Source organism: Rutilus rutilus (assembly GCF_951802725.1).
Source record: "Rutilus rutilus genome assembly, chromosome: 18".
NCBI classification, from domain to species: Eukaryota; Metazoa; Chordata; class Actinopteri; order Cypriniformes; family Leuciscidae; genus Rutilus; species Rutilus rutilus.
In genome coordinates this window covers 29381718-29404694 of record NC_140231.1, presented here as the reverse complement: position 1 = coordinate 29404694, position 22977 = coordinate 29381718, and the positions used below count along the sequence as shown (strand labels likewise).

General features: G+C 40.5%; 1 pseudogene across 1 annotated transcript; it reads left to right on the top strand.

The window, feature by feature from the left end:
* Positions 1-294: 294 nt before the first annotated feature.
* LOC311276996 (cyclin-dependent kinase 9-like) lies at positions 295-6627 on the top strand (annotated as a pseudogene). The gene is made up of 8 exons (XR_014630334.1): positions 295-313; positions 392-505; positions 689-770; positions 883-973; positions 2990-3156; positions 3255-3412; positions 5454-5602; positions 6136-6627. The product of XR_014630334.1 is annotated as a cyclin-dependent kinase 9-like (transcript).
* The last annotated feature ends 16350 nt before the right edge of the window (positions 6628-22977 follow it).

The window sequence follows — 22977 nt, the reverse complement described above, 5'->3', positions numbered from 1 at the left end:
GCGACAAAACCGGAAGCTCCGCCGGCGCGGAAAAGTACGAATATTTTAATAAATTTCTATCTCTTATCAGTCACTTAAAATATTAAAACATCACTTTTGTTTATCTTGAACATGTCAAGCACCCATTTGTACTGGTTAAATATATTTAGTCTTTTAAACGACACTATATAGCTGACATTTCTGTGTGTGGGTCTGGTTTTGTGTTGGTCAGGCCCGAATTTAACAACATAAAAAATTACCCACACAACCAAAACAGTTTCATAAAAGACTAAATATTGTCTTAATTAAAACAGAGTTCTGCCAAAATGCGTCTGTAAGTGTATTGTAATTGTGATTATCTCAATGTAAGAACGACAGAATGTAATGAGAGCTCCTCATGTGTGTGTGTTAGGCCGGACAGAGAGACGGCCATCATGTCTAAATACTATGATGGGGTCGAGTTTCCCTTCTGTGATGAATTCTCTAAATATGAGAAGCTGGCGAAGATCGGCCAGGGAACTTTCGGGTGAGTGTTTGATGCTTGTGTTAGTAAATATATCACCTTCATGTTTATTCCTGCTGTAATCCACTGTCAGAATAAAACATGGCTGAAATAATGACTGTTGTGATTAAACCTCTTGTTATATGTGCTTGCTGGCTGGGTTAGCAGTGAGGTTTAGTGGATCTCTGATGTGTTTTCTCTGTGTAGGGAGGTGTTCAAGGCCAAACACAGACAGACGGGGAAGAAGGTGGCTTTGAAAAAAGTACTTATGGAGAATGAGAAAGAAGGGGTGAGAACATGCAGCCGGTTGTACGGTTGATTATGCAGATGTCACACACTTTAGCATCTCTTGTCATCCTGTGTTTTGTTCTGAGTCCGTGTTTGTGCTTCTTCCTTCTCAGTTTCCCATCACAGCTCTGAGGGAGATCAAGATCTTACAGCTGCTGAAACATGAGAACGTGGTGAATCTCATCGAGATCTGCAGAACAAAAGGTGTGTGTTTAAGTAAATGCGTCTAATCTATACTAATCTATCAATTTCCTCAGTCATAGAAAACCTGGAAATGTCAAGGTTGTGATTTTCAGACTTGAAAAAATCATTTAAATGAGTAAAATTGACATGAATAAAAGTCATGGGCATTTTTAGTTAATAATATGTTTTTTGTTCTGCTGAAATATTTTATTGTTTAGAAAAACTGGTGTGATTAATTAAAGGAGAACTCCGGTCAATTTTAACATTGAGCTAATTTTTTTGTACATTTGGAGTGCTGTCAGTACAGAGAACAACGACAAAAATCGGTGTTGCCTACACCGTGTTATCCTCTTTTTAAAATTTGCACCCTGTTGACTTCAATGGGGCAAGTTTTAAACCTGTGTCATTACAAGTGCACAGGTCATGTGAGTGATTCCTTCGGAGTGAACGCGGGTGAATCTGACTGCACTAGATGTGAAAGATATATATATATATATATATATATATATATATATATATACATACATACAGGATGTAAATACAGGTATGTGCGCTGGCTGAATAAACATCATTTTTTATATATTTCTTTCACATCTACTGCAGTCAGATTCACCCGCGTTCACTCCGAAGGAATCACTCACATGACCTGTGCACTTGTAATGACACAGGTTTAAAACTTGCCCCATTGAAGTCAACAGGGTGCAAATTTTAAAACGAGGATAACACTGTGTAGGCAACACCGATTTTTGTCGTTGTTCTCTGTACTGACAGCACTCCAAATGTACAAAAAAATGAGCTCAATGTTAAAATTGACCGGAGTTCTCCTTTAAGCCCCTCAGTGGACAGACTGATGACGTTTGTAATTATTATAGTTGTGGTGTGAAAGTCTCTATTTTAAATGAATTAGACCAATTATTAAAACTTCATTGTTATAGTTGTTGTCCTTTAGTGTGAACGGCCCTTAATGCAGTAATCATGAAAAAACAATTAAAATGAATGAATCAAAAAGTGTGGGAGTCTAAAGCCCTATTCGGACGGGACTAGTTTTTTCCGAACGACGTTTGAGTTACAATTCTTATCAACCTACGTCTCTGTGATTTCATGTACGGATTCGGACGGGACTAACATCTCCGTGTTTATTACCGAGGTAGGGGGTCTGTGCAGTTGTCATGCTGCAAACTATATACAAGTACATTTCAGGAATATAACTTGAAAACTGCCATTGAACACAATTTATGAAATTTGATCAAATGTATTTTGAAATGAAGCACTTTGAAATATAAAGTAAAACGTCTTGACGTATTTAGTGTTTTGTAAACATTTTATAAAAATTGTAGTATAAAAAACGAAACATACATTTATCATCATGATTTTATAGAACTGGGTTCTTATAATAAACCCACTGGAATAAAACGTTTTAACTTATATAATTTACACGTTATGTAATTAAGTTCAGAAATGAAAGTAATCTTACCTGAAACTGGTATTACAGTAGCCAGTCTTAACAGTTTACGTAATTTCGGCTCTTCTTGTTGATTTCATTTTTTTTATTTCTTCGCAGTGTACCGAACACATCTACATCCATTATCGGTGCGCAAAAAGCAGAAACTTGAATACCGTCGTGATAGCGAGAGATTGTACGGTAGTTCACGTTGACCAAAACACACAAGAAAAAGCGTTTTGGGAGAAAAAAAAAATCGGCAATCACAGACATTCGCATTCGGACGGGATTAGATTTCTCTGAGGACCGCTGAGTTTGACGAAAAACAGTAGGTAATTTGCTCTGGAATTTTTACAGAGGTCGTGTGAGAAAAAGACAGACATTGCAGATTCGGACAGGATTAAAATCTCAAAGTACGTCTGTGAAACAGAAATTTCTCTAACGTCCCCCTGTGAAACTAGTCCCGTCCGAATAGGGCTTATGACTAATTAAATTAAATAATTTTTTGGTAATTAAATGACCATTACGTCTAGCTATTGATTGAAGGATTATAATGCCGGTAACAGAGTTTATTCTGCTTTCCTCCTTCTCTCCAGCCACCCAGTTTAACCGCTATAAGGGCAGCATCTATCTGGTGTTTGACTTCTGTGAGCATGACCTCGCTGGACTGCTGAGCAACGCTAATGTTAAAGTCACCCTGGCTGAGATTAAGAAGGTCATGCAGATGCTGCTGAACGGACTTTACTACATACACAGAAACAAGGTAAGACGTGGCAATTTACATGGCCAGATTATCAACAGGCACAGGGTTGTCCTCATGTTTACAGGCTCAGACTGAAGTGTTTTGTATATTTGTGTCAGATCCTCCACAGAGACATGAAGGCTGCCAAGAGATGGCGTTCTGAAGCTGGCTGATTTTGGTTTGGCCAGAGCGTTTAGTTTGGCCAAGAACAGTCAGGGGAACCGCTACACAAACCGGGTCGTCACACTGTGGTACCGACCGCCTGAACTACTGCTGGGTGAGTGAAGTAAAGCCCTGTTGAAACCTTGTATTCCACTTTCTTTACAAGTGGTAAATGGAAAACAGATCCTGTTGACAAAAATATGATGAGAAAAAGTTTGATTATCAGGTATTTCCTGCTCACTGAGAATTAAGAACACAAAGAATTGATTCATATGCTTTGCACATGTGCACTGAAAAGTGCCGTTTTCTCAATATCACTCGGCTGAAGCACTTTCTCTCAGGCTGCATCTGCAATCGCATACTTCCCTTCTATATAGTAGGCGAAAAAGAGTATGTAACAAAAGAAGTATGTCTGAATTGACAGTACTCATAATAGAGTAGGTAAAAAGTACCCGGATGAGATTCTGAAGTCTGCATACGATAAACACTTTACTCTCCCATGAGGCCACAGGAGAGGATTTATGAATGGAGATGAAGCAACTGGCGCTGTAGGTCACATGATAATGACAACATGGCGAATGTAGTACGTCCAGATTACTTTCATACTACACACATTCATACTATATAGACAGGGTTGGGGAGTAGGAATATATGTAACGGCGTTATGTAATCAGGATACAAAAATCCAGTAACTGTAATTCGTTACAGTTACGTCAAAAAAAGTAGTAATCGGATTATAGTTACATTTTGAAAAAAGGGGGAATACTTTCAGGATTACAGTGGTTTCATTTAAAACTAAATAAATAAGTATTTTGGCATAATAACACTATATTAAAGTCCCACTCCGATGAAAATCATATTTTTCTAGGTGTTAACATGTTCTTGTGGCATTTTTCTGATGTTAGAGGATATATCTTGAGAAAAATAAGCTCAAAGTTGTATTTCTGAGTCTGCATTCAAATGGCTTAATCATAATTTAAAGACCACTCAGAATGTTTAAAAATAGCTCAAAATATGATCGGAGTGGGACTTTAAGCGCTGCTTGATTATACAGTAGTGCCTTGTTCCGTTGCCAGTAATGACTTTCGTGTGCCACGCGCTGGTGCATGTGCAAATAACAGCTGTCTACAATCTCCTCAGACGCAGATTGAATCGCTGCTAGTAGAAATGATGCTGCCTGCGGGGAAAAACGCTTTTAATTCATGGAAATTCCACTGCTATTTTGTAGAAATTAGGAGAGTCGCTTTTTTAGTACCCAAAATGTCCTTTCTTAATCTTTTCTCACGTAACGGGAAGTTCGCTGCCTAGGTAACGTCGTAGGGGAACTCCCAAGTGCTGCCAACGCCCCAAGTTCAGTCAGGCATATTAAGAAAGATCACGGCTTTAGTCAACATGTAGGCCTATTTTAAAATAAAATGATATATGTAGATTGTGTAAATTTTTTAAATGTTGTGTTTTAATTTTTTTGTTAAAAATTAGTTAAAAATAAAACAAAATAATCTGTAATACCATACATTAGCCACTAGATGTCTGTATAGCCCTTTACATAAATATATATTCAGGCCTGTGTGTATATTTTGCAAATATTGTACACTGGACCAAATTCTTAATAAATAAAAGTTTTTTTTATTTAAAAAATAATATTTCTTCTTGCTTGACTTTATTTATATACGTGACCTTGAAGTAATCCAAAAGTAATCCAAAAGTATAGGTGGTGGTGGCGCAATGGATAAGACACATGCCTTTGGTGTGAGAGACCCGGGTTCGAATCCACTGTGAGACACCAATGTGTCCCTGAGCAAGACACTTAACCCCTAATTGCTCCAGAGGCGTGCGACCTCTGACATATATAGCACTTGTAAGTCGCTTTGGATAAAAGCGTCAGCTAAATGAATAAATGTAAAATGTAAATGTGTAATCAGTTACATTACTTTCATATTATAGTACTTGGATTACGTTACTGAATACTTTTTTTATGAAGTAATTTGTAACTGTAACAGAATACATTTTTAAAGTAACCCTCCCAAGCCTGTATATAGAATTTTTTTTGGACTACTGGTCCTGTTTTTTAATAAAATATAACTGCTTATTGTTTTCCATTTTTTTTGTGCGGTATTAAGTTGATGGTTTCTCACTCTGTGTATTTGTGTGTTCAGGGGAGAGAGACTACGGGCCTCCTATAGATCTGTGGGGTGGAGGGTGTATCATGGCGGAGATGTGGACCAGAAGCCCCATCATGCAGGGCAACACAGAACAACATCAGCTCACACTCATAAGCCAGCTGTGTGGCTCTATTACTCCTGAGGTAACACACACAAACACAAACAACATTAGAGATCCATTAACATCTGTTGTGGGCGATCAGATCACAAATAGTCAAGTGAGAACGATTACCGTTTTATCTGATATTAGCATGTTTCAAATGTGTCTGAAGTGTCTGTTTGTAATGTATAAAACCACTTAGAGTAACATTTTATAATTACAGAATTTTAGGAATATGTTTGATTCGTAAAGCTCTAAAAGTATTACAAATGGTCTCAGCTCCTTGATTAATAAAGCTGAAGAAGTATCCTAACCTAGTTAAGAGTTGTAGGATGGCTGTATTGCGCACTCAGAGGACCAAAAAAGTTTTATACATATGACCCCTGGTTTTGACAAGATAGCTTCACATTTCATCATGAGACACACAAATGCTAGTTTTATTTTCTCTTTCTCGAGTTCTAGTTTTATGTCTTAATAGTTTCCCTCCAAACCTTGATTCACAGATTCAAAACTTGAATCCATGATAATTAATGTATTTATTTGCATATTTTTAACATGTATTGTGTGCTATCTCAGGGTTGGCCCGGTGTGGATAAGAAGTATGAACTGTATCAGAAGATGGAGCTTCCTAAAGGTCAGAAGCGGAAGGTGAAGGACAGACTCAAGGCGTATGTGAAAGACCCGTACGCTCTGGATCTCATCGACAAACTGCTGGTTCTGGATCCGGCTCAGAGAATCGACAGCGACGACGCTCTCAACCACGACTTCTTCTGGTCCGACCCCATGCCCTCTGACCTCAAAAACATGCTCTCCACGCACAACACCTCCATGTTTGAGTACCTGGCAGGAGAGGTCACATGCCCCAGCAGCCAGCCAATCAGAACAGAAACCCGGCCACCACCAGCCAATCAGAGTTTGACAGGGTCTTTTGATTGAATCAGTCACGCTTGGACAGTCTGTGATTTGTCAGGAAGGAGAGAGAGACTTTGGACTAAAACTTTAGTGGTCTCACTCAATTATGAAATATAATACTTTTCCACAGATATTGCTTCCTCATAGTGATGTGTTGGACATCTATAAAGTAAGCAGATACAACTCCTGTTGTTCAGTGTTTGCGCTCACAGAAGCTTTATTAAGATTACAAAAAACACTGATTGAGGATGAGATGAGATTAATTGAAATGACTTGATGCTTTACTACCAGAGCTGATCCAGGAACAGCTTCAGCACTGAGATATGAGTGTCTTATTGTGCTGCCAGTGCATTGTGGGAGAGAGAAAAAAGTGTTGTTAGTGTTTTCATGGTCAGGTTTCTGTTTTTATGCACAGATTCAGTCCTGTATTAGATTAGCCGAGTCGAGTCGAGCCGAGCCGAGGCGAGCTGGTACTGTGTAGTGGAAAAGCCCTAGTTAACTTCTCTGTTCAGATTTTATTGTTAATTTACGTTCTTGTTCTTTTTAAAGATGGTTTTATTTGTAAGATCGTGTGTTTGGGTTTGTTGTAAAGTATTTCTTTCTTCAAAGCAGACCAGGAGACGTTGGGATCACGTTCAAACAGAAGAGTTTCTTTATTTGAGCGCGGCTGCGGTTTCGTCCAACATAATCTAACTCTAATACAGTATGCATTGTAGTTATATACATTCCAAGGGGGAGGGATTACATAGAGGTGGAGACTCTGAACAAAGCATGCAAATGAAGTAGGAACACACCCTACTCTGAGTCCAATTGAATCAGCATAACTATTCACATGCTGATACTGGCCAGGAGCTCCAATTCCAAGGGCCATCCCAGAGCCATTAAAGAGAAAAGGTGAAAGTAAATCAACCTAACGATTCAACATCTGGGCTTCGAAAGGTGAGAATCAAGTGATCTGACTCATTTAAAACACAATAGAGAAAACAGGTCTGGCAGGAAAGGAGACTTTATCAGTTTATATACTATTGCAGTGGAAAAACTAAATTAAACCTTTAATAAAAATGTAATCCAACAGGTTCTTGGTGTTTAAGTTACTTGTAAGTATAATACACCAATAAAACATTCACTTTCCTACCATTCATTTGTCTTACTTGGGTCATATAGATGGTAACGCTAGAAGTACTGACATGTTTACTCCTTCTGTTGTGGAAGATATATCAGACACAGTAAGAGTGTTACTGGAAGCAAACAATCTAAGTTACTCTGGTTGTCACTCTAACAATTTTTAGAAAAGCATTGATTTTAGAAAAGTGTTTTAACTCTGACTTCACTTTATATTAGCATACTTTTATGGAGACATACTGTGGTAACACCTTATTTTCCTTAAATTCTGGTACTCTTTTTGGTATTTCATCAGAGATCAGCTATGTAATCATAACTGGGCCGATGTCCTTGAAATAGTTATGAAGAAACTCAATCAGGGCCAGTTTGCAAACTTTGCAAAATTATGAAAGAGTGCATTTTTTTTATTATGATGAATTATTTAAAGATATTAAACCTTGTCATTGTTCTTTTTTCCTGTTTATAATTTCTCATATTATGATTTATGCAAACCCATGAAATTTATGTTTTCTGTTTTTGTCATTATGATTGTTCATTGATAAATATACAACCATGATATCTTTCTCTGTATTGTATATATCCCAAGTTCGGCAATAAAAAAAAAAAATGATATGAGCGACAGGTGCACTAACACCTCAGTACACTAACTCGACAGCCCTACCTAGAATGGTTTTCCACAGCGTTTGTAATGTCTGCACAAAGGAGACGGGCAGCTGCCTGAAGATCTCACCTTTGGAGAAGACTGTTGATTTAATACTCGAAAAATTGAAGTATCACTCCTTAAAAAATTATATTACCCCAGAATAAACTGTATTGCTAGCCCACCCCAAAACTTACACACAATAATAATGATAAATGCTGACCAATACTTAATTATATTACTTATTTATTTATTATTACTGAAAATTATATAATTTAATAAAACAAGCAAAATGTAATTTGTTTTGTCATTTGACATAGCTATGCATGAATACACACTAGATACATGCAGTGATCTCAATTTTCAGTCAAGCAATGAATTAATGCATAAATTAATTAAATAGTTATATTTTATTGACAACAATAAGAAACATGAATAAATTAGTAAAAGAACGGATTCAATTAACCATCAATAAACAAATGCATATACAAGTCAACAACACATGAAACAAAGCTTTATTCAAACTACAATCATGTATTTCCAGGCGTTGAACCCCAAATCCTACTGTCATTATTCTGGTGAATCAGCTGACCGCCAGAGTTGAGCCTTCGTGCCTGAGGTTGTTGTGTGCTGCACTGCGCTTCACAATCTGAGGCAATAAGGGCAGGTGGAGTGATGGAGGGTCTCTGGACTCATAAGGGCAGGTGGAGTGATGGAGGGTCTCTGGACTCATAAGGACAGGTGGAGTGATGGAGGGTCTCTGGACTCATAAGGGCAGGTGGAGTGATAGAGGGTCTCATAAGGACAAGTGGAGTGATGGAGGGACTCATAAGGGTCTCATAAGGGCAGGTGGAGTGATGGAGGGTCTCATAAGGACAGGTGGAGTGATGGAGGGTCTCATGAGGACAGGTGGAGTGATGGAGGGTCTCATAAGGACAGGTGGAGTGATGGAGGGACTCATAAGGGTCTCATAAGGGCAGGTGGAGTGATGGAGGGTCTCATAAGGACAGGTGGAGTGATGGAGGGTCTCATAAGGGCAGGTGGAGTGATGGAGGGACTCGTAAGGACAGGTGGAGTGATGGAGGGACTCATAAGGGTCTCATAAGGGCAGGTGGAGTGATGGAGGGTCTCATAAGGACAGGTGGAGTGATGGAGGGTCTCATAAGGACAGGTGGAGTGATGGAGGGACTCATAAGGGTCTCATAAGGGCAGGTGGAGTGATGGAGGGTCTCATAAGGACAGGTGGAGTGATGGAGGGTCTCGTAAGGACAGGTGGAGTGATGGAGGGACTCATAAGGGTTTAAAAGGGCAGGTGGAGTGATGGAGGGACTCATAAGGACAGGTGGAGTGATGGAGGGACTCATAAGGGTCTCATAAGGGCAGGTGGAGTGATGGAGGGACTCGTAAGGACAGGTGGAGTGATGGAGGGTCTCATAAGGACAGGTGGAGTGATGGAGGGTCTCATAAGGACAGGTGGAGTGATGGAGGGACTCGTAAGGACAGGTGGAGTGATGGAGGGACTCGTAAGGGCAGGTGGAGTGATGGAGGGTCTCATAAGGGTCTCATAAGGACAGGTGGAGTGATGGAGGGACTCGTAAGGGCAGGTGGAGTGATGGAGGGACTCATCAGGACAGGTGGAGTGATGGAGGGTCTCATAAGGACAGGTGGAGTGATGGAGGGACTCGTAAGGGCAGGTGGAGTGATGGAGGGACTCATCAGGACAGGTGGAGTGATGGAGGGTCTCATAAGGGTCTCATAAGGACAGGTGGAGTGATGGAGGGACTCGTAAGGGCAGGTGGAGTGATGGAGGGACTCATCAGGACAGGTGGAGTGATGGAGGGTCTCATAAGGACAGGTGGAGTGATGGAGGGACTCGTAAGGACAGGTGGAGTGATGGAGGGACTCGTAAGGGCAGGTGGAGTGATGGAGGGACTCATAAGGGTCTCATAAGGGCAGGTGGAGTGATGGAGGGTCTCATAAGGACAGGTGGAGTGATGGAGGGACTTGTAAGGACAGGTGGAGTGATGGAGGGGCTCGTAAGCACAGGTGGAGTGATGGAGGGGCTCGTAAGCACAGGTGGAGTGATGGAGGGTCTCATAAGGACAGGTGGAGTGATGGAGGGTCTCATAAGGACAGGTGGAGTGATGGAGGGACTCATAAGGGTCTCATAAGGGCAGGTGGAGTGATGGAGGGTCTCATAAGGACAGGTGGAGTGATGGAGGGTCTCATAAGGGCAGGTGGAGTGATGGAGGGTCTCATAAGGGCAGGTGGAGTGATGGAGGGTCTCATAAGGGCAGGTGGAGTGATGGAGGGTCTCATAAGGGCAGGTGGAGTGATGGAGGGTCTCATAAGGACAGGTGGAGTGATGGAGGGACTCATAAGGACAGGTGGAGTGATGGAGGGACTCATCCATGGCACTGTTTCCAGGATTCAGCTCTGGGCTCCTCATCCTCAGTGCTCACACCAGTCTGCAGAGATTTCAGATCCTACAAAAATACACCAACATAATACAAAAGCAGTCATTTTAACAGCACAATGTCATTTGATTTCAGTATTAGAAGTAACAAAATTATCTTACTTTATATTTTAGTAAGATCCCTAAAATATAAGCTACCTCCACCAGATTTTCTCTACCAGTTGGTCAAAGGGTTGTCCATGGCTTGCTTGTAGAGACGGACAAAATTTCTACAAATTTCAAAAACCAGCATTCACTGCTTCGAGTCAGCCGCCGATCGTTCTGCGGCTGCGCAGAGCTGCATGTGGCGGAACATAGAAATATACATGGCGACATTGGCGAAATCTAGTGCGACATCGGCGTCATCTAGTGTATATATCTATGGTGGCGGAAAATGTCTCTTGTTCGGTTCTGTTTTCAACTTGTGGTGAAGCTGGGACACGCATCGACGGACACGCATTGACAAACATAGGCTATAACTCATATAAAGAAGACATGAGTTGACTGAGTGATGACATATTATTGTGTGAATTATTTCTGTACAATGAAAACTTATTATCAGTGTTTGTTTTTAAACAATCACAACCCAGTTTCAGAAGGAATCGCCAAATAAAGAACATTCAATAGGGGAGAGCGGGGCACAAAGTAACGCTTTTTGACTTTCTCAGTTTGTGTAAATCTACTTATGGTTCAGAGTATTTATTTTTTCCCACATTAATTTCCCACATGTCTAGTACAATTACGTGTTTTTGTTTTATTAATACAGTATATACTTTTTTCTTGATATACCCCGAAAGAATGGAAGTGAAATGTGACAACATGCCCCATAGGTGGGGCACATTGTAACATAACATATGACAGCTTAAAATGTTATCTGATCTCCATCCATCCATCCATCCATCTTCTACCGCTTATCCGGGGCCGGGTCGCGGGGGCAGCAGTCTAAGCAGGGATGCCCAGACTTCCCTCTCCCTAGACACTTCCTCCAGCTCTTCCGGGGGGACACCGAGGCGTTCCCAGGCCAGCCGGGAGACATAGTCTCTCCAGCGTGTCCTAGGTCTTCCCCGGGGTCTCCTCCCGGTGGGACATGCCCGGAATGCCTTCCCGGGAAGGCGTCCAGGAGGCATCCGGAAAAGATGCCTGAGCCACCTCAACTGACCCCTCTCGATGTGGAGGAGCAGCGGCTCTACTCTGAGCTCCTCCCGAGTGACCGAGCTTCTCACCCTATCTCTAAGGGATCGCCCAGCCACCCTGCGGAGAAAGCTCATTTCGTCCGCTTGTATCCGGGATCTTGTCCTTTCGGTCATGACCCACAGCTCATGACCATAGGTGAGAGTAGGAACGTAGATTGACTGGTAAATCGAGAGCTTCGCCTTGCGGCTCAGCTCCTTCTTCACCACGACAGACCGGTACAGGGACCGCATTACTGCAGAAGCTGCACCGATCCGCCTGTCAATCTCCCGTTCCATCCTTCCCTCACTCGTGAACAAGACCCCAAGATACTTGAACTCCTCCACTTGAGGCAGGAGCTCTCCACCAACCTGAAGCGGGCAAACCACCCTTTTCCGACTGAGAACCATGGCCTCGGATTTGGAGGTGCTGATTTTCATCCCAGCCGCTTCACATTCGGCTGCAAACCGTCCCAGTGCATGCTGGAGGTCCTGGTTTGATGAGGCCAACACGACAACATCATCCGCAAAGAGCAGAGATGAAATCGTGTGGTCCCCAAACCTGACCCCCTCCGGCCCCTGGCTGCGCCTAGAAATTCTGTCCATAAAAATTATGAACAGAACCGGCGACAAAGGGCAGCCCTGCCGGAGTCCAACACGCACCGGGAACAAGTCTGACTTACTGCTGGCAATACGAACCAAGCTCCTGCTCCGGTCATACAGGGACCGGATAGCCCTTAGCAAAGGGCCCCGGACCCCATACTCCCGGAGCACCCTCCACAGGCCGCCGCGAGGGACACAGTCGAATGCCTTCTCCAAATCCACAAAGCACATGTGGATTGGTTGGGCAAACTCCCATGAGCCCTCCAGCACCCTGTAGAGGGTATAGAGCTGGTCCAGTGTTCCACGACCGGGACGAAAACCACACTGTTCCTCCTGAATCCGAGGTTCTACTATCGGCCGGATTCTCCTCTCCAGTACCCTGGCATAGACTTTCCCAGGGAGGCTGAGAAGTGTGATCCCCCTATAGTTGGAGCACACCCTCCGATCCCCCTTCTTGAAAAGAGGGACCACCACCCCGGTCTGCCAGTCCAAAGGTACTGTCCCCGACCGCCACGCGATGTTGCAGAGGTGTGTCAGCCAAGACAGCCCCACAACATCCAGAGACTTGAGGTACTCAGGGCGGATCTCATCCACCCCCGGTGCCTTGCCACCGAGGAGTTTCTTGACTACCTCGGTGACTTCAGCTTGGGTGATGGACGAGTCCGCCTCCGAGCCCTCAGCCTCTGCTTCCTCAATGGAAGACATGACGGCGGGATTGAGGAGATCCTCGAAGTATTCCTTCCACCGTCCGGTGATATCCCCAGTCGAGGTCAACAGCTGCCCACCTCCACTGTAAACAGCGTTGGTAGGGCACTGCTTCCCCCTCCTGAGGCGCCGGACGGTTTGCCAGAATCTCTTCGAGGCTGACCGATAGTCCTTCTCCATGGCCTCACCGAACTCCTCCCAGGCCCGAGTTTTTGCCTCCACAACCACCCGGGCTGCAGTCCGCTTGGCCCGTCGGTACCCATCAGCTGCCTCAGGAGTCCCACAAGCCAGCCAGGCCCGATAGGACTCCTTCTTCAGCTTGACGGCATCCCTTACTTCCGGTGTCCACCACCGGGTTCGGGGATTGCCGCCTCGACAGGCACCGGAGACCTTACGGCCACAGCTCCGAGTGGCCGCGTTGACAATGGAGGTGGAGAACATGGTCCACTCGGACTCAATATCTCCAGACTCCCTCGGGATCTGGTCGAAGCTCTGCCGGAGGTGGGAGTTGAAGATCTCTCTGACAGGAGATTCGGCCAAACGTTCCCAACAGACCCTCACAGTACGTTTGGGTCTGCCGAGTCTGTCCAGCTTCCTCCCCCGATCTAATCTAATAAAAAAAATATACAAAACAAACTAAAATATTTTCTAAATAAAATACAATTAAAAACTTTTTCATATAAAATAATGGCAATTTTTAATAATTAAATATAAACTCATTTTTGAGTTTTGACTACGAACACATGAAAACACAGCTGAGCTATACAACATAGTTCAAAACAAATAATTAGTAATTTCTGAACATTGACTCTCAGTCTTTATTCACCTTTTTCTCACGTTTTCTCAATAAAATTAATAAAAGTATAGAATATAATAGCATATTTCGAATAGGGTCACATTGTAACGCAGTGTGACAACATGCCCCGCCTGCACAACTAGGATTTACTTAGGTAAAGTTGGTTTTATATTCGCACATTCGCACTTTTTTCTCAATAACAATAACAAGCGCAATAAAGCACATTTTTGAAAAATAAAAGCAGCTACATGATCTTTAGGACAAAGATGGTGAACTACAACACTCTCCACAATCGATCAAAATGGGCAAATATTGTTTTAATGGCATACAAAGTTGCGACTGTTCACTGAACATTCAATGTGTGTGGTAAAGAAGATAGGGACCGTCTAAAAAGTTATATTTTTTTTCATTGTGTGCAAACAGACAACTACATTTTTGCAAAGTACAGATGTACCAGCAAATCTCTCTCACATTATGTGTTCTAATGCTATTGATTGTACTTTAGCAACAATAAAAAGTGTATTACAATGATTGTATTTAGGAAACCTGCCTCACTGTACATAATGTACATAAATATTTTTAGAATAAAATTACATTAATTCACCAAAGGGATTTTTTACTATCCGAAGGTTGTAGCATGTTCCTAGTGACCACACTGACTTACTACAGGTGAAATTTTGACAAAAAGTCCCTTACTGTACGTACAGTTGACAAATATGTTTTTTTTTTAATTACTGTAATTCACCCTAAGTATTTTTTCGTGTTCCAAAGGCTGTAGTGTTTTCCTATAGACCAGACTGACTTACTACAGGTGAAATTTTGACAAAAAGTCCCTTACTGTACGTACAGTTGACAAATATGTTTTTTTAAAAATTACTGTAATTCACCCTAAGTATTTTTTCGTGTTCCAAAGGGTGTAGTGCTTTCCTAGTGACCACACTGACTTACTACAGGTGACATTTTGACAATACCTCCCTCACTGTACAATTATCAAACATGTTTATGTACTGAGCATATTATTACATATGGTTATTACATATGTTTATGAAATAAACTGTAAATCACCTATAGTGTTTTTTTTTTATATCCCAAAGGTTGTAGTACTTTCCTAGTGAAAGCACTGACTGACTACAGGTGAAATTTTGACAAAAAGTCCCTTACTGTACGTACAGTTGACACATATGTTTTTTAAAAAATTACTGTAATTCACCCTAAGTATTTTTTCTTGTTCCAAAGGGTGTAGTGCTTTCCTAGTGACCACACTGACTTACTACAGGTGAAATTTTGACAATACCTCCCTTTCTGTACAATTATCAAATATGTTTATGTAATGAGCATATTATTACATATGTTTATTACATATGTTTATGAAATAAACTGTAAATCACCTATAGTGTTTTTTTATATATATATCGCAAAGGTTGTAGTACTTTCCTAATGACCAGACTGACTTACTACAGGTGAAATTTTGACAATACCTCCTTTACTGTACGTACAATAATCAAATATGTTTATAAAAAATTACTGTAATTCACCTAAAGTATTTTTTCATGTTCCAAAGGCTGTAGTGCTTTCCTAGTGACCAGACTGAGTTACTACACATGAAATTTTGACAATACCTCCCTTACTGTATGTACAATAATCAAATATGTTTATGAAAAAATTACTGTTATTCCCCTAAAGTATTTTTTCATGTCCTAAAGGTTGTAGTACTTTCCTAGTGACCAAACTGACTTACTACTGGTGAAATTTTGACAATACCTAATAATACTGTTTTACATAATAATATAATACGGTAATTTTTTTTTGTTTAAGGTTGTAGTACATTAATAGGGGCTACATTATTATTAACAGTAGTGACTGAACCTGTACGCATTGGTGCAGTAAATCTGACAGATAACTAGATGTACCGCATGGCGGTACAAAATATGACCGCCGCTCAGGCTTGCACTGGCTTTCCACAAAAATAAATGACGTGGAGCAATTTGGCTGTATTGCGTGTTTATGTATATACCTAAAAAAAGTAGTAGTATGTGCATGTCTGTCTGTCTGTGTGTGTGTGTTTGTGTGTGCGCATGTGTGTTTGTGTGTGTGTGTCTGTGCATGTGGATTTGTATGTGTGTGTATGGGTGTGTGTCTGTGCGTGTGGATGTCAGTGTGTGTGCATGCTTGCGTTTGTTTGTATTCCTGCATGTGTGTGTGTGACAGTATCATCCTAAACCAGCAACCCTTCGCTCAACAGCACCATCTACAGGCCGATGAGTGTACAGTCACTAAATGTGCACATAAATGAATTTATTTTATACCCCCCCATGGATGAAATTCTACGAAACTTAGCATACCCCCAGAGGATGTCAAGTTAATCATACACATGAAATATGGTGCAGTTCTAAACATCTCCACTGAAGATAGGGGCGATTAAAGCAGAATAATATTGCATTTTCATTTTTTATGGGAGGGGCGCAAATCACAAATGAGTGATTATGGGCTAGGTTGATGTGGGCCCTTAAGACCAACATACCATAAAAATGTCTTCATCCTCGGTTCCACGGTTCAAGTAGTTATTTAGGAAAAGCATTTTTTGGGTTTGGGGGGGCCCAGCGCGGGGGGGGGGGGGGGGGAGTGGCCCCCGGGGACCAAACGAAATTTTTCCGTAAAAGTCTAGTGGGGCTACATGCCCACCAAATTTCATGTTACCCGGTGTTTCGGTGTCCCTGGTATCGTTGACGAAAAATTCAGTAGATGACGGAAAAAAAAACTAAAAAACTTTGACAATCGATTATGGGCTAGGTTGATGTGGGCCCTTAAGACCAACATACTTTGCAAATTTCTTCATCCTCGGTGCCACGGTTCAGGTAGTTATTTAGGAAAAACTGCATTTTTTGGGTTTGGGGGGGGCCCAGCGCGGGGGGGGGGGAGTGGCCCCCGGGGACCAAATGAAATTTTTCCGTAAAAGTCTAGTGGGGCTACATGCTCACCAAATTTCATGTTCCCCGGTGTTTCGGTGTCCCTGGTATCGTTGACGGAAAATTCAGTAGATTGACAAAAAAAAAAAAAACTTTGACAATCCCTATATGACCGCTTTCGCTAGCTATGCTAGCGGCGGTCATAATGAACAGCAAGATCATGGAGGCATTCAAGATACTGTACAGTGCACTGTTTTATTTCTATTATCTTTCTAATTGTTCATGGAATACCACTGGGATTATACATAAAAGTTGTAATTAATTTCTTGTGGTTAGAGTAATATTTCAATTTCACCTCTTCAAAATGTTGCTGTTGTTTATCTTCTCTTGGTTTAAGTTGTTCTTATATTATCATAAACCCTTTAACTGATTGTTTTGTCAAGTACTTTTTACTTTACTATATTTCCGTTTAGTGAAGTGACGTAAAAGTTTAAGTAAAACAACTGTGTGTGTTTGAATACAATTTTTTCAAATGTTTTCAGTCAGGACTACTTTAAGTAAACAAAAATATTTAAGCAATTGAACATGTTATTTAATATTTATTCATTGCATTATGTAATTGGTTAACACACATAACTATAACTGTTAGTGGTTTGTTACATAATTAATCCTTGTCATGTTTATCAATGTGAACAGTGCCAAAGATGGTACCCAATGTATGCTGCATTGGACTATCACCAGACAAGCTACCTGGAAAAGATGCCCAATGGTTGTGCTCACTGTGTACCTTAAACAGTGGAACATCATTAAAGGTGCATTGCGCAAGTCTCTGAGTTTTTGCAGAGCTATGCCCCCTTCTGGCGACACGCGAAACTGCAACCAGAGTTGTGCACGCGGTTATGTGGAGTTTGCGTTGGGGTTTGGGATGAACTAGAAGCCGGTCTCTTTGAATCCATCTTCTACTTTTGCAAAAGTCGCTTGAGTTGTCTTCGCTGATGCGGATAATGGCGGCGAATACACAAACCTGCCAGACATAGCCAGGTGAGCGTGAACGCGCATGACGTCACGCCCAGTCGATTCCGACCCGAATCCCTCTTATTTATTTTACTGTACAGGATTATAGAGGCAATCGCAGTGATCATAGAAGGGCTCATTCAGCCCATCAGGCAATTGTTTAAGCATGTATGGGTTAGAAAAATGGGTATTTTTAACATGAAATGTTGCGCAATGCACCTTTAAAGAATATCTGCTGAAACTTCTGCTTTATTGTCCTTGTTGCAATATGGATTACCACTGTATATCTGTATTTTGGGACTTACAGTTAAAGACCCACGGACCAGATAGGATTTATTAAGACCAGGCATTAGAAGTGCAGTCAATTTAAGACAAGAGTCAGAATTATAATAAATTAAAGGAAATTTTACAGTTTCATCAGGCAGAAGTCAGCTTCAAGAATCACAAGGAGTGATTACTCCAGTGATCAAAAGTAGGCCGCTTCCCCTTACATTTACAAAAATCACAGCAATTATACCCTTCACCAAGGTCTAAGCTTTGTCATTGCTTCAGGTTGAATGATTCTGATTGGCTAATAAATAATCACACTTTTTCTACACATAGATAGACTGAAGCATATCTCCATCAATTATGCGGCTGACATTCGGACCCTGAATTTAGGCACGTCGTGACCTTCCACACTTGTAGTGATTGTAATGAGTAGTAATTGTACCAATTTTTGAGTCTGTAGGACCAACTCTATAGCGCCACCACCAGTTCAAATATTCCACATTAAAAGGATTATAGCTTTTGAACCCTTTGATGTAGATGTGAATGTAAATAGATGTAAAATGAAACTTAGTACACCTGATTCCACTCATTATGGTAATCACAATCAATATCTTACAATAAGACTCTGCCCATTACAATAGTGGCCGTTTTGAAAAGTACAGTGTTCAATTTTTTGTGCTACTCATTCACATTTTGTTAAATTTTTACGAAAATTGGCTCAGATGATCTTTGGACCTAGCCACACAGAAGTGACTGAACAGATTTTAAAATGTTGCTACCGTCACCGATATATTTTTCTCCAAATTTGACCTGTATTTGTTGCCTTATGGTAGTTAGCTTAGCATGCTAATTGGTTAGCATGAACCATGAACCATTCCGGTTGTGGGTTTGAATGCTGTGTGGTACATTCCCAGATCGCAAGAGGTATTGTGGCCTTAAGTGGTGGAAAAGTTGCTTCTGTTCCAGACATGGTGCCTATATGTGAACGATATATATATGAAATACAACATGCAGCAAATTTATACAAAAATTATTCATTTTGAATTGCTTCTCACTTGAACTATTGGACCTTCTTCATCTTGCCAAAAAGACAACTTCCCAGTGGCGCAATGATATGAGTGACAGGTATCTGACCCAGAGATAATGGGTTCGAGCCCCACGTGGCATGATTTTAAAAAAATGAGTGTAATGTTGTGTCATGTCAATTCCTTTATTATTCAACGTTGTACTAATCTTTCTTCCTTTTGGATTAATGTATGTCTTGTTCATTTTATGTTCATTCTCATCTGAACTTCTGTTCATTTTGAGTTCATTTTCACCTATACTTCTAAACCAGCTCTTTTTTCTTCAATTTCTGCTGTTTTTACTTTTCCTGCTCTTGCTGCTGCTTCAGGGGCTTGGCCCCGTTTCGCTACTTGCAGCTATATTTCCACTTGTTCCTTAACCTGTAACCAAGAATACTAACACACACAGACACAGTTTCTTCAAGATTGGATTTGGTGAGGAGGAGAGTCTTCTCAAAACATTAAGATAACATGTTCTTTCTCTCAAGGAGAGGATACTTTAAATCTAACTGTAAAGTAAAGACTTTAACTAAGAAATGGTCTCTCAACTATAGGTTTCAATGACTCCTGAGACCATTGCTATCAGGGTAGCCTAGAAAAGTAGATGGATGTAGTGACACCTGTTAAAGAGTCCATATTTCATCTCTGGAAGCCAGGCTAAATGAATAAGCACTATTACTGCATTCCTGGCATGGGCCAGACCCTTCAGTTACCTCAGATATCAAATACAGACATTTAAAGGATACATGAAATAACATTTTCGATTATCACACTGGTAATTTCTATAACAAAGTAAAATCTCATAAACCTAGAGAAGTCATTCAACTCATTTGATATTTAGAATGAAAACTATTGATTAATACCTTGATTATAATCACTCATTAGATATACATTGAAGCAGCAGGGTGTTCCAGAATCCACTTTTTCAGGACTTCATATCAAAAACTTAACTTGAATCATTACAATAAGGGTGTTGCTTATTTATAATGTTGAAAATATGATTAACCTAAAATATCTGCATTTTTTTAATCAATGAAAGAAATGTGTTGTACAATGAACAGCAGTTCTAATACCTACTTTTACCTAATACATTTATCAAAGTTAATTGAGTAGAGTGATCACTAGGAACATACTATAAACTTTGGAACATGAAAAAATACTTTAGGTGAATTACTGTAATTTTTTCATAAACATATTTGTTTATTGTACGTACAGTAAGGGAGGTATTGTCAAATTTTCACATGTAGTAAGTCAGTTTGGTCACTAGGAAGCACTACAGCCTTTGGAACATGAAAAAATGATTTATAGGGGAATTACAGTAATTGTTTCATAAACATATTTGATAATTGTACATACAGTAAGGGAGGTATTGTCAACATTTCACGTGTAGTAAGTCAGTCTGGTCACTAGGAAGCACTACAGCCTTTGGAACATGAAAAAATACTTTAGGGGGATTACAGTAATTGTTTCATAAACATATTTGATTATTGTTGGTACAGTAAGGGAGGTATTGTCAAAATTTCACCTGTAGTAAGTCAGTCTGGTCACTAGGAAAGCACTACAACCTTTGGAACATGAAAAAACACTTTAGGTGAATTACTGTAATTTTTCCATGTGGATTTTTGTGTGCTGTATGTACAGTTAGGGAGGTATTGTCAAAATCTCACCTGTAGTACTACAGCCTTTGGAACTTGAAAAAACATTACAGTATTTTTTTCAAATTAATATTTGTGTACTGAACGTACAGTAAGGGTGGTATTGTCAAAATCTCACCTGTAGTAAGTCAGTCAGGTCACTAGGAACATTCTACAACCTTTGGAATATCCCTTTGGTGAATTATTGTACGTTTTACATAAAACAATATGTGTAATAAATATGTGTAAATGTTATTTAAATAAAACATATTTGCGTACTGTGTGTACTGTAATAGCCTACACAAAAGTACACTAAAGCAGTCTAGGTGAATACGCAGCAAATATCAAACCTGAAACTATTTTTACCCTGGTTAGCAACCTTTTTTTTTACTTGACTATGTTCATGGTGCTGTCCACGTATGTGGTACTGAAGGTCCTACATGATTATAGGCTTGTTCGACTTGAACCGGCGCTGCAGAGACCGATCGGTGAATGACATCAAAGTACCGCGAGAGCGAACAGAAAGTAGACGGCACCTATATGCTTTTGAATTGCTCTTGCGGTACTTTGATGTCATAAACCGATCGGTCTGTGCAGCGCCGGTTCAAGTCGAACAAGCCTTAAGTCTGCAACTTGTGTAAAGTTGGTTTTATATTCGCATATTCGCGGAGTTCCGCGTTCAATATCTCGTGAGCTGAATATTGTTACTACACAAATAACATTGTTTTAACATTTAAATCTTCCTCAAAACGAGCTTTCCTTCGGGTTTGCACTTTGCAGATGGTCCTTTCTCAGCAGCCTGCGCATAGAGATCAATGTATTTTGTCCAGCGCGAAGGAAAGATCGTTTTGAGGAAAATTATGTTGTAGCTTCTGGTGTTTTATCTGTAGTTATAGGTGTTTTGTGTAGCAACAACGTTTAGTTCACGAGTTATTGAACGCGGAAGTCCGCGAATGTGCGAATATAAAACCAACTCTAGGATCTAAACCCTGCTAGTGTCTTCTGCTAGTTAGCGAAGCATTAAATAACTATCTCAACTGTTAAATAACATCTTGAAGATTAAAATAATATTAGATTTGTCTTATTTTAAATAAACACACAAAATAGAGATGAAAAATTAACTTAAATAAGAAATTTACTTTTGCTATGGTTTAATAAATGTCTATGGATATCTTCCACAAAAAAAAAAATTTGGGCGGATTTTTTTTCTTCTATATAGTGTTGATATGGCAACTAGTAAATACACAAAGTTTCGTCATCCAAGCATGTGCGGAAGTATTTAAAGGTGAACTAAGTAACTTTTTTACCTTAACTGAACAGCTTCGGAGTCATTGGAATGGTTATAATACTTATTTCGGGTTGAATGGTGGTCGTTTCGCACCCCCCTGGTGCCCGTGAGCGGAAAATACGCACTTGCAACTTTGGGGCGGCGGGCCGCCGGCCGCCGCGTCAGGAAGTCTCGCGTGATATCAGGTCTCGCGATGTAAACAACTGCTTTACGGCCAAAAGAAATCTGCTAAAATGCTGTCATTATCGCGCTCCCTCACACTGTTTGAACCCGAATGAAGAAGACGTTTTAAAGAATGTCCCATCTGCTTTGATGTCGTTGATCTACTAGCCTCTGGTGTCTGAGAATCACCAACGAGTTTTTACAACAGTGTTGTCAAATATCTATTCCGAAGCTGTGGGGGGAGCTCTAGAGAGAAACCTGCGAGCAAAAAGCGAGAATACAGCGTAGAAATCCCGAAGCTACTGAGTGCTGCTTTAAAAAAAGCGTGTTACAACTAACCCCGTGTTACGTTGTGCCCCGCACTCCCAATAAATTAAGCTAGACAATAAATTAATCAAACATAAAATATTATAAAATGAGTTCCCCCTGTGATGTTTCTTGATTGATTTGTAATAGACTAACTACATACATCCTATTTCCCACTCCTATAATCAGGGTGGCATATGGTCTGGTAAAACAACAACAACCTAGTTATAATATTTACCTACCAGAGAAAACGAAGGCAGAATAATCAACAGCGAAGTCTTGTTCTAGTCTGTAGTCATGAATAGAGAATTAGGCTATTCAAAAAGTACGCAATTTCAAGCGAACATCAGGAAGTTACAATTATGGGTGACT